The sequence below is a fragment of the Clarias gariepinus genome, chromosome 10, assembly GCF_024256425.1.
Source record: "Clarias gariepinus isolate MV-2021 ecotype Netherlands chromosome 10, CGAR_prim_01v2, whole genome shotgun sequence".
NCBI lineage: Eukaryota > Metazoa > Chordata > Actinopteri > Siluriformes > Clariidae > Clarias > Clarias gariepinus.
This window is the reverse complement of record NC_071109.1, coordinates 26,424,267-26,436,973: the sequence shown is the minus strand read 5'-3', so window position 1 is coordinate 26,436,973 and position 12,707 is coordinate 26,424,267. Positions and strand designations below refer to the sequence as shown.

Genomic DNA, 12,707 nt, shown 5'->3' with positions numbered 1-12,707 from the left:
ACGCACATGAAAAGAGCCGTTTAACATTGAGTGACATGAAACTCATAAGATGCGTTCCGGACAAAAATGTAATTTTTTTTTTACGTGCGATATAAACAAAAAGTTGGATTCATAGTTGTGGATTATTCATGGCATACATTAAAATAATTGTTTACAGTATACATTTTGTACATTTGTATTAAATTGAATGTACACAATTGTGTATTTTAGATTTTAGGCTTCCTAGTTGTCCCCCCCCCAAAAGGTACATGTATAGGTTTTTTTTTTTTTTTTTTTTGTGAACTGGATATTTCTTCTAAATCCAAAAGAGAATTAGTTATTTAGAGTGTATATTTAACGAAAATGACATCACAACATATCAAAATAACACGATCATGCAAATGATCAAAAAAAAAAAAAGCAAATTTGTAATTTTTTGATATTTAGGCAAAGCATTATTTGGTGGTATAACCCAGATTTGCACTTAAAGCACTGGTTGTGGAAATGCTCAGGAGGCTCAATCAGCTAAGGCAGAACATCTCAAGCTTTAGGCACCTGCTTACCCACTGGCCCTAAAAGGGTTACCATTTACACCATTGCTTATTTTGTACAGCTTATCTGTTGAATGTACAGTGGCCTTCATGCTTATCTAAACCACTTTGAGATAACAGTTTTTGAATTCTTTTAATTTCACTATTAAACATTTCTTTGAAAGCTTTGATTTCCACTGTCAAATTATTCTGATGAAACAAGCATTTACATTTCCTCTGAAGTTCAGAGTACCAGGTTCTCATAATTAATTGAAATGTATTTTATGGTACAGTACGTGCTTAAATGCTTTTTTTCTATTTTCTATTTTTTTCTATAACCACATTTGTGTTTCTAGTGCATACTGTTGAGTTGTTTTCAACAAGGATGCATGTTGCGACTAGCCCAGCAGTAAAAAACCCTAAAGCAGAGATCTGTATCACAGTTTGTAATTCACCAACACCTAAACACATCAATGAGCATAAGGTAGTATGTTGTGGTGCTAATTATAAAATGGAAGATACAGTTGTATGTACAACATTTCCTGGACTCTTTTCTATTACATTTACAGGATTTGAAATTTAGCCTGGGCACCAAATGGAAAAAAAATTGAAAGCTGATTACCACAGCATACCCCAGTATACACGGATGGATCAAAATCAGGAAATAAAGTGGCAGCAGCCTTTGCAACAAACCCATTACAGCAGGGTGTACGCATCCCAGAACAAAGTTAAATTTTTACTGCAGAAGCAAATGCTCTTTTTGAAATTCATTGAAACATCACGAAAGGTTTACCAAAAAACTGACTCAAAATCATTAGAAAATATCATTTAACAATAGTGGAAATCCTAACCAAGGTATCATTTTTAGAAGCCAATAATTTTAACATAGTTTTCTCTTGGATACCCGGATAGTCGGGAATCCCTGGTAATGAGAAAGCGGACAAAACTGCCAAAGCATTATCTTAAAAAAAAAAAAAAAAAATCAAATGCTTTATACCCTTCTCAGATTTAAAACCAATTTTAAATGAATACATTAAAAATAAGTGCCAATCAGAATGGGACCAATGCTCAAATAATAAAATATATTAAATAAAATGTTGGCCTTTTCCTTTAAAAAAAATTTGTGTATTGTCACGTGCCTAGGGTTAATTATAATAGTAATATATTTGATAAGATTCATTTTTCATTATGATGTCCTAATATATTTGATAGAGATTTTGTGGGGGTGCAATCTGTGACAGGGGGCATTTTAGCACATAACTACTGCGGGTCACCTCCATTGCTCTTGGTCGGCGACTGCGAGTGACGTCACTCCCCACACAATCCCACCCCTATAGACCCACCTCTGACGCTGATTGACAGGTTTCTGTGTAATGTGTTGAAAATGCAATTGCAAATGGATTAGCGATTGCCTTTAAACACGTGACGCAGAGAAAGTGAAAAAGCAAACGTGGTCATCGATTTTGCTATTTAAATATGAAAGGTTCATGACTTGTAAGACATGGGAAATACAAATGGGCTTTTCTTTTTTATTTGAAATTTGGCAGTCAGTGTGTGTTCACGAAGGCGAAACAGCAAACGGTAATGCAAAGTTTGCAATTGCATTTGAATTATGGTACACTTTGTGCGTCTACATATGGGAAGCGCAAATGCAATTCCTTTTGAATATTGTCCGGGATATCACTCCATAGCAGCAAATATAAATACATACATTTACACTGCCTGGCTAAAAAAAAAACAAAAAAAACAGTTTTTCAAAAGTGCCAAATTATTGGACTGCGGTAAGCAAATCAAAGATTAAAATGACTAATCAGTTTCATAACTGTTCAATAGATTATTAAAAACCTACCAGGCCCATGCCGAACCATCAACTCTGCAGAAAAAATTTGGTTATGTTGGGGGTGGGGGGGGGGGGGGGGGGTCTAAGATCACTTAAAGTTGAATCATTAAAAATATTTAATAGGGAAACAAAGATTTCCACTTGTACCAAACCAGAATAACTCTCAGGCTCAGAAATGGACAATGTGTGATAAGAAAACCACTGGATAGTTGCTTGTTTTCTGATTAACCAGAAATAAAAAAGGAAAAAAAAAAAAAAATTGTCAGGGAGCATAAAAATTAGATGTTGGAAAACAAAAGTCATGTGGAACTGGGACAAAAAAGAAAAAAATCCAACAAAATATTACTTTATTTTTTGACCACGCAGTATATAAATATTTTGGTACAGTGGTCCTGTCAGTGACTGGCTCAAAGGGTATAATGACATTTAATAACTAAATTTATTACTTATATATTTGCTATACGAGTACACTGCTCATATAGCTATGGTTGGGTTTTTTTCATAGCAGGTAAACAAAGAGTTGAAAGAAAAAGAATCTCAAGCACTTCAAGTATCCTAGGGTTAAGCACGTTTATAATATACAGAACAGTACTCTGGACTAGGGCTGTGCAATTAATCGCAATTAATTAAAAGAATTTCGATTTCGGGTCTCAACGATCACAAAAATGGTATAATCGAGAAAAACGATTTCACTTTTTTTTTTTTTTTTTTTTTTTTTTTTTAAAGTTATTCTGACCTGCGTTCTGACGCGCGCATCCGCCCTTTCGCCCCTCCATAAGCCCAAACTATTACTCTATACTGTCAGCGAAGAAGTTGCATATGTGGTATCTGATCGCATTTAAAAATTAGCGCGAGTGAAGATGGCAGAAAAAGAGCAGCCACAGAAGTCTTTGGTCAAAAAAAGAGGTAGAAGCAATTCTGTTGTTTGGGAACAGTTTGGATTCGAAGAAGTGGACATGGATCAAAAACATATTAGGTACAAGATTCGCTACGCGGTTGTGTCGGCACCGGTTGGTTTTTAACAATTTTAAATTTAAACACAGACCGACATATGACCAACTAATAAAGAAACAAAGAACATCCTCTGCAACACAGTCATCCATTAAAGACACGCTCTTCAGTGCAACTCCGTATCCATCCAGCTCAGAAAGGAACAAAAAAAATAACAGATGCCGTTGCATACTTTTTAGCCAAAGACATGTGCCCTATTAGCATGGTTGAGAACAAAGGATTCAGGAAAATGATAAATATTTTGGACAAGCGTTATGCTTTGCTATCGAACCATTAATAATAATTTACTATTTATAATTTATTTGTTTTATTTAATATTTATATTTTATTTATTACTTGTTTTCAAAAGATTATGGGAGTGAATAAGTTTTCCATCTTAATCTGTTTTAAGGAGAATTCACTGTTCTGTTTAATAAAAAACATTTTTAAAGTCAATAAGTAATTGTGTAAAATAATCGTGATTTCAATCATGATTTTTTTCCATAATCGAGCAGCCCGACTCTGGACAGCTTTATTGCTGAAGGTCTATAAACTATAATCAAATATAGGCCAGTATATTCAAGACTAAATTAGAATAGATTTTAGTACTTTGTTGTTCTGATTAATACATGATGTCTACACCAATCAACCATAGCATTAAAACCACCACCAGGTGAAATGTAAATGTAAATATATGTAAATGTGAAAAGAATACCTACAACCACACAGTCCTGAAGATGTTGGTCAAGCCTCTCAGCAAATCTGGCAAAACATTTCCAGCGAGCAGCTCAAACACCTTGTGCAGAGGGTCACACTCGAGGCCCCGAAAACACTTCTGCTCAGTGGGTAAAAGTGACAACCTGAATGTAAAATGAAATGCAAGAGTAATGACAGGATCACACATTTCCTTTGTTACAAGTATACCAACTAGATGGGCATACCTGGAATTGTAGTTGGTAGAGCCTTGTTGAATCCCTATAGGCTTTTGCCTCCAGATGTGAAGCAGGCAAATCCACATTGCTGACTAATATGTACCACATCTCATCAATGCCATCTGTTAATAGACAGACAATAAATGCTTTGAGTGTATTGTGTTCACTTTGCATACTATACCATCAGTACTGATATGGCAAGAACTCTTGCTTGAGGTCTTTTATTTACCAGGTGTTCTGAAGAGGCTCACTTAACTTTCATCCAACCCAGTGGGAACTTTGAGTTCCTCATTACTCAGGTGCATGAAGTACAATTCATTTTATTTATAATAAACAAAGATCTTTCAAATGCATACATTTAAAATATTAAGTGTAATCCTGCGTACTACGTTATGTTTCTGCAGAGGTTCAGGAAAGACCTTTTTTTTTTTTTCAGGACTGTATATATAAAAGACTGATTCCCCTACATACTTCATACTTGTTTTTACACAAGGTAAAGTTATAGTTTGTCAGCGTTTACAAGAATACAGTGGTGTGAAAAACTATTTGCCCCCTTCCTGATTTCTTATTCTTTTGCATGTTTGTCACACAATGTTTCTGATCATCAAACACATTTAACTATTAGTCAAAGATAACACAAGTAAACACAAAATGCAGTTTTTAAATAATGGTTTTTATTATTTAGGGAGAAAATAACGCTCTATCGTAATTTTACTGCTATTTATCACACATTTGCCTATATGTCAGATGTTCACCTCATTCTTCACATGTATTCAGCTTTTCTTTTTTGGTTATTTCTGTTGAATTAGAACGAACATGTTCTTGCTATTGGATGTTTGAACTTTCCTTCGGATTTAAAGTATCTATTGATTTTTAAGTAGAGGAAATATGTTTAAGCAAAAGTTAAAAGGAAAACGTTTATGAAATGTTATTGCAAATTTATAAATGCTAGATAAACTCTGACTTTGGTACAACAATTATCAGGGGAGAGCGCGAACGCAGTCCCCCACTACCAGAAATTATGCAGTCGAGATTCCCACATTTGGGGAATTCGCAGGGGTCAGCACAACCGAGAGTGCAATGGTTGAGCCTCACCCTGGGTGAACCACCTTCTTGATCATGGTATCTCCCCTGCCAGGTAAGTATGAATTGCTACCCCACGGCCTAGCGACTGCACCACCACACACACTGTTTACCATCATGGTGACAAATGTACCACTAACCGTTATACAAATATCAGAGTGTAAAAAAACCACAATATAAGAAGACCGCTAATAAACCAGTTATTTTATTTCACGTAAAACCGTACTGTCGTCTATTTTCTTAACAATTAGCCAGTTCCCATGATGCACTGCTTCTGAATGTACGAGAGCTACAACGACCCGGAAACTGCTTTAAAACAATCGTAGCATGTCCTAGAACATCACAACAGACAGTCCAAAAGAAGACGTGTTGCCCTGCTGCAAGCAATAAGAGTCAGGTAACATATTTCAACTATTTTATTAGAACTATTTTAAGGCCTCGCTATAGTTAGCCCCACCCCTCGCTTGGTATGCAGTTCAGTTTCAGTCAAAATAAAACTTCTTTAGAAGAAAGAGCTATATAACCAGTTCCCATAAACAAAAAGAGTCGTTTAAAAATAACGCGAGCGCGAGGATTTCTGTTTAACCGAAATGCATAATAAATTACGTACAGTTTGGTTAAAAGGCGTAGCGAAGAGAAAAAAAATAATTAATGGTTTGTGTAAAAGTACTTCTGCTGTACTTCTCTCTAAACATATCGGCCCTGAATAAAGCAACGCTATAACCGTGAGCTTTAACGCAGAAATTCATACACAGACAGATTTGCTATAAGAAGCTTTCTTTGACAGAGAGAGAGGGGGTGCACCGTTCCCGGAAGTACTGCAATACCGGGTCGATGCGTGGAGTGGACGGAGCAAGCCCCTATTCCATCTCCCTGTTCCAAAAATCAATTTAATATATGGTCCCCGGGTAGGGGACGTATCAGATATTAAACTGATAAGAACAGATACTACACTTGATCTTAGCCAAAAGGCCGAGAAGCGATGCCGTCAGCAACAAACAACAAACGGGGTGATTCTACAGATCAGTAATCCCAAGGAAGGCAAATGCTCATTTCTTTTAATATTGTATAAACACTATATAAATGATGAAGTAATATTATTCATAAAAACATGATTTCTATTGAAACTATCAGGCGAAAGAGGCTATTTAAGTGAAACACGAGAGAAATTATAATTAATGCACAAACTAGCCAATCAGAGGCCAGCGTACAAAATTCTGCTCAGTACAAACTCACACTGGTTCGGAAAGTAACATGTTTCAAAACAAACATTTAAAGTGGAGTAAAATAATTTGACCGCTAACAAACAACACTGCAAATTGAGTGTGGGGGAATCAAAAAGTTGTTAAACTTCATCTGAATTATAGAACATTGGCTCTCAGTGGTCAAATTTGGTATTGCAGGAGAAAACAATCAGGAAAAATAAAGCCAAACTCCTGAAAAGCTTAAACGTTCACCACCTGCTCTTCGATGTAAAACATTTTCACGACGAGGATTTTTTTGGGTGAGAAGGGGAAAAATGCAATATTTGAACATCTGCAATATAAAACAGTAGAATCACCAAACACGCACTGAATGCAAAATTTCATTAAAATTACCAAGAAAACTTTTTTTTGTCGTAAACATACAAAAAGGCAAACAGTTACTCAAAACCCAAACCTTACCCTCAGTTCTAAATTTACTGAAAAGTAAAAGAAGTGCATCTTTACCACATGCGTCACTGAAGCACCATTTTCCAGCAGCGGTTTATACAGGCCTGGTCGCTCATATACAGAGCTAAATAACTTTATTTATTCAGGACGTGCAGCATTTCCCACCAAAAAGCATAAAAGGACATTTCTGTTTCCAAGTTCATGAAATAAAATTGTCACACGTGCTTAAAAAACAGCTTTGGGTGCGCGAAAAATTAAAGGGTAAAACTATGAATAAGGGAAATATATACTTTTAAATAATTATGGTTTACCTCACTTAATACTTATTTTTAAAACTAAATTTTAACTACTCTTCTTATTAGTAATTGAATCCCGAAATTTAGGAAACGTAATCGTTGGCCGAAAATTGCAATCACCTGCTACTACATAATCCGGGTCAGGTCCACAACAGAGCCACCTAGGGGTCCGTTTCAAAACACCGGGGAAAAATAAAGAATTGCTCATGATGTCCAAACTGTTTTTTACGGAGCCCCCCAGGGGTCATGAGGGGGGAAAAAAAGAACAAACAGAGCACACGGATTAATAAATCATGCGCTCGATTAATAAATCGTGTGTGATTTGACTAAGTAACAACAGCTTTTGCTAAATTGATGTGGGCGTGATAGAACAGGGACACTAAAATGTGAAGGGCAGCGTGTCCTCCAGGACCAAGGTTAAGAAATACCGTTCTAACAGAACAACTTTTGCTGTTTAATAACTGGTTATTTAATCAAGTGAACTTTAAGTAAGGAAAAATTGTTTGAAATGTAAGACAATGTGTAGTCTAGCACCAATCCTGGGTAGCTTGTGATTAACAAATGTTTATAGCGTTACTTTTGTCTCTCGGTCCCCTACCTACAATAAATGAGACCTGGCCACTCTTTACATTTACATTAAGGCATTTGGCAGATGCTCTCATCCAGAGCGACTTACAAAAAGTGCTTTAAAGTTTCTATCACTGAATAGATACCTACACTGGGTTAACTAGGTTAATATCTAAGTGAAGTAAATTAATTATAAGCACTTGAACTATCTGTAAAACAAGAACATTTCGTTAAATAAAATTGCAGAGCTACACAGTTTTAACATCTTTGTACCTTAAAAGTTCAGGATGGCATTCTACACATAATAGATCTGCTTTTACTTCCAATTTGGACAGTAAACAAAGAGGTCTCCACATACTTTTTCAAACCCTCTCTGGCTGTAGATACACATGTCTAAATTAGGCTCAAGGAGAACAGGCTTGTGAAAAGCTCTCGGTTTCTGTAAGGTAATCCTATCCAATGGTTCACTACAAAATGTTTTGTTGTGTTTGTGAATGGATGTATAGTCCCAAGTCCTGTATACTGTGTGAGTGAGTATGTGTGTGAGGGTGCGGGAGTATTGTATTGGCCTTACAGGCTTTATGAGTCAATCTGTGAGCACAACGATAAAAAAAGAAATGTTGTCCTGTGATACTGTCCCAATGGTGAGTAATCCAATTTTGAGATATTAGCAAAGAGACACAAGGATTCACAGACTATGTAGTGCCAGGGAAAAAAAAAGAGGGAGAGTGAAAACAGGGAACCAAAACACAACTGATGGGGCAATTATACAGGAACAAATTCTAAACGTTTAAAAACACCATATAAAAAATGGTCAGCAGCTTTATAAAAATCCATTATTTACAATAGCTGTGTTACATGTCATTAAGGACGTTATCAAGAAAAAAGTTTTGTTTTTTTAAAACAGCTGGTGCCAAGAGGAATCATAAAATAAGGTTAAGTGAGGTTTAATGTCTATTTATTTCATTGTATGTCATTTGCATGCCTTTCCTAAATGATTATTTTTTATATGCAAAATATAATTATACTGTTGGAAATTGCTAATGTTGGTAAGATTTTTTCACTGGCTGGAGTGGATTATCTGCATTTTCATTATTTCCTATCCGATACAAAATTTCACCCTAAGAACTAGCCTCCAGAACGTATTAAATCTATTTGCCACGGAACAGAGTTCTGGGAAAGAGTTTGGGATTTGTCTGGAAACATATGTTAATATTTCGTTGGACTGCCCAGTGTTCCCCACATATATACAAATATAGATATGCAAACATACTTGCAGTCGTAGCCAATAGAACAGGCTGGCGTTATCGGCCAGCACAAAAGTGTTTACTACATGTAACAAACAACAAATACAAATGTATTAATATTTATTTATATTAATTTCACATTTTATAAACACTACCTCTATGGTAGACACTTTTTCTCCAGTGAAAATGATCCATGATGGGTGAATCACATCATCTTACTCTGATGCACCCACCACTCTGAAACTCTGGACTCATCTGGTCCCTAGCAAACTGAATTTTTTTTTCTGACTATCCTCACTGATATGTGGTTTTCTTAAAGCTACAGAACAGTTAAGTCCAAAGATCTCCTCGCACTGTGCAAGTAGAACTTGCGGCAATGTTTAATAAAGAAAGTAAGAGTATTTACTTTCTTTAATAAACATTGCTGCAAGTTCTACTGTATTTTTTTTTTAGAAATTTGATTTAACCAAACTATTAAGTGATCTCCAATAATATTAATCACTATTAATCAATATGACACACCGATTTCCATGGGAACCTTATTTCGCAAGGTGGATTGGAATGGGTGTCTTAAGTTTTAGTGTACACTTACATACGTATACAACAACAGACTAATAATAATGAACATTAATACTGAATGTTTTTTTAGTAACTCCAAAAAATCCAAATGTATGGCCAAAACCAAATTAAAACTCAAAATTTAAATCAATATATAAAGCCTAAGTTTAAATAATATTTAAATTAAATTAAAAAAAGGACACACACCCAGATTAGATTTTATACCAATTATAAAGCAACAATCCACATCTAAATGAACTAAGTCTACAGTGTCTGCAGTAACCATAGACTCTAGGCCAATCACAAGGCCGAACTGTCTACAGTTATAGACCGTAGACTAGCGAAAACATAAATGTGGGCAATTTCACATACAAGCAAGCTTTTAATTCAACATATTAATTCAAAGCAAGACCAAAACACTTACAGATGAATGATGCAGCTTTTCTTTGGACACTGGGCAAAAGATCACCATCACACAACATCGTTTGATGCACTCAAACTATTTTGTTCGTCATATAAATCTTTATAAATCTTACCAGTGTTTTAAATGTTTAATGTTAAATGTCTTTAATTACTTTGATGATGTAGCATTGTGTGGGCATTTCCCTTTACATTGTGACATTTTTTTTCATGGCACATTACTAACCAATCCCATTTTGTATTTGTCTCACAAGCTACATTAAATTTTGCACGTCGTACAGTCCCAGGGCCCACTTAACATAACAGCTGAGTGTAAAACACTCACTCACCTTCTATACCACTTTTTCTTGTATTCAGGGTCGTGGGGACCTGGAGCCTATCCCAGGAGGCTGAACATTAAGACAGTCCATTGCAGGGCACACACACATACACTATGGACAATTTGGGAATGCCAATTAGCCTAACCTGTATATCTTTGGACTGTGGGAGGAAGCCGGAGTACCCGGAGGAAACCCACCAAGCACGGGGAGAACATGCAAACTCCATGCACACAGAGATGGAAATCAAGCCTGGCCAGGAATCGAACCTGGACTCTGGAGGTGCAAGGCGACAGTGCTAACCACTACACCACCGTGCCGCCTATGAGGGTAAAACAGCCCAATCTAAATAAACACTTATCTTTATAACACTTAAAATGCAGTTGTCTTTTTTTTTTTTTTTTTACCAACAAAACAGTTTTCATCATGCACTGCTTCTGAATCTATAATTATAGCTACAATGTTTAAGAAGAGTCAGTAAAAATTTCAGCTACTGTATTATAATTGGTTTAAAGCCTCGCTGCGGTCCCACTCCCTCGACATGCAGTTCTGTCAACGCAAAAAATGAACATCCTTTCGAATGGCTAGAATCAGGCTTACTGTACTTTAAGTTCACATGACTTCGCTTAGTTGCGCAGTAAAGACAGACTTTGTACTTCACAAAAAAATTTATGAATTTATTGTGTGTGTCAGGTACAGTTTGATTTACAATTAAATTAAAAGCTTGTCAACCTTTTAAGAAGTGTCTATTTGGAGGAGGGAACGTTAGTAATAGTGATCACTTCCTCTCCCATTATACACAGTATAAGCATTATATATAGCAATATATAACAAATGTTTTATATTCTTAGATTCAGCAGGAGAATTATTATATTATTTAGATATAATATAAACACACCTGAACTTAGGTATAAATTGATTGCTGTAGAAATTTAAAAAACACTTATTTCGTTCTGTTGTTTTGTATCCGACCGCTTGGTGGCAGTATTTTGGAGAGGACCTCGATTAGGTAGCAGGAGGTCATTGCAATTTTTCGAAAAATAATTCATTTTGCAGTAATTTCGAATACCACGACTAAGCAAGATAATTAGAATATGAAGCTAATCAATCTTTGAAAATGTTCCACGTAAATGTGGAAAGTTCTAAAATACATTTAGTTTTTCTGATATGAAGTGTTTTACGGTTACTCGTAATTTTACCACCGTCAAAGGAGTTTAGTTTGCTAGCTGAAGGTTTTCTTTCAATATTCGCACATGTAATGTAAGCATTTATTTATTTAGTTTTGAAAATGGACTTTTATGCATTATGGTGGGAATACTGCGCTTCCAGAGTAAATGAAATGAAGGTAGGTAGCGCTGTATATGACCCAGCAGGCCTTTATAAACTCCTGCTAGGTAATGGCGGATGACTGACGCATGCTTGAAGTTAATTTTATTATTATTTTTGGTCAGTTTGGGATTAAGGAAAACGTTGTTCATGTTTTAGAAATGTTCACACTTTTTCCAGGAAAAAAAAAACGTCAAAAAAGTTTTCTTGGTAATTACTATGTCATATTATTTTGGTGAAATAATGCACACATTTCAGGGATTTCCACCTCTTACTAAGTGTTTAGATTGTATGTATTATAAAACCTTGTACGTCCTTTGATTTTCCAGGAAATCATCGTGATTTTTATTTTATTTTTTTACATTGCAGTGCATGTTACCTTGTAGACATTTAACTTTTTTGCGTGAATTGTTCCCCCCCCCGCAATACCATATGCGGCCATTGATAGGCAATGTTATACATTTCAGGTCAAGTTTAATATATTTCACACATATTTAAAAAATTCACACATTAGTTTATCACGTGTTAGTTCCAATTCAGTGTTTTTATTTCAGTTTAAATGTTTGGTTAGAAAGCTGCATTTAACCATATCTGTGATTTTAAATATATAATTTAGTGTCTATATACACAGAGTCAGCCAAAAAAAAAAATACACACAGGTTTGGTTTTTCTTTTCCTGACGTATGTATAAATTGGCTGACTGTGTGTATGTGTATGTGTGTGTGTCTATGTATGTATGTATGTAATAAATAATCAGAATAATCAATAGAACTTTATCATGCCCTAATACACTGTGCAATATTATCACAATAACAATATCACATGCAAAACCACTAAATATACAATATTATGAAAATCATGTGCAATATCTGGTGTGCAATATCATTACTATTCTATTTGCAATATTAAATATTATGTGCAATATAAATAATGGGTGCAATAACATAAATGTACAATACACTAAAAGAGA

The 12,707-nt window shown here is 35.2% G+C and overlaps 2 non-coding genes across 2 annotated transcripts; both read right to left on the bottom strand.

Moving 5' to 3' along the window:
• Positions 1–5,252: 5,252 nt before the first annotated feature.
• LOC128532374 (U1 spliceosomal RNA) lies at positions 5,253–5,417 on the bottom strand. The gene has a single exon (XR_008361284.1). It is a non-coding gene; the product is annotated as a U1 spliceosomal RNA (small nuclear RNA).
• A 730-nt stretch (positions 5,418–6,147) lies between these two features.
• On the bottom strand, positions 6,148–6,338 carry LOC128532389 (U2 spliceosomal RNA). Its single transcript, XR_008361296.1, has one exon. It is a non-coding gene; the product is annotated as a U2 spliceosomal RNA (small nuclear RNA).
• Between the last annotated feature and the right edge of the window lie 6,369 nt (positions 6,339–12,707).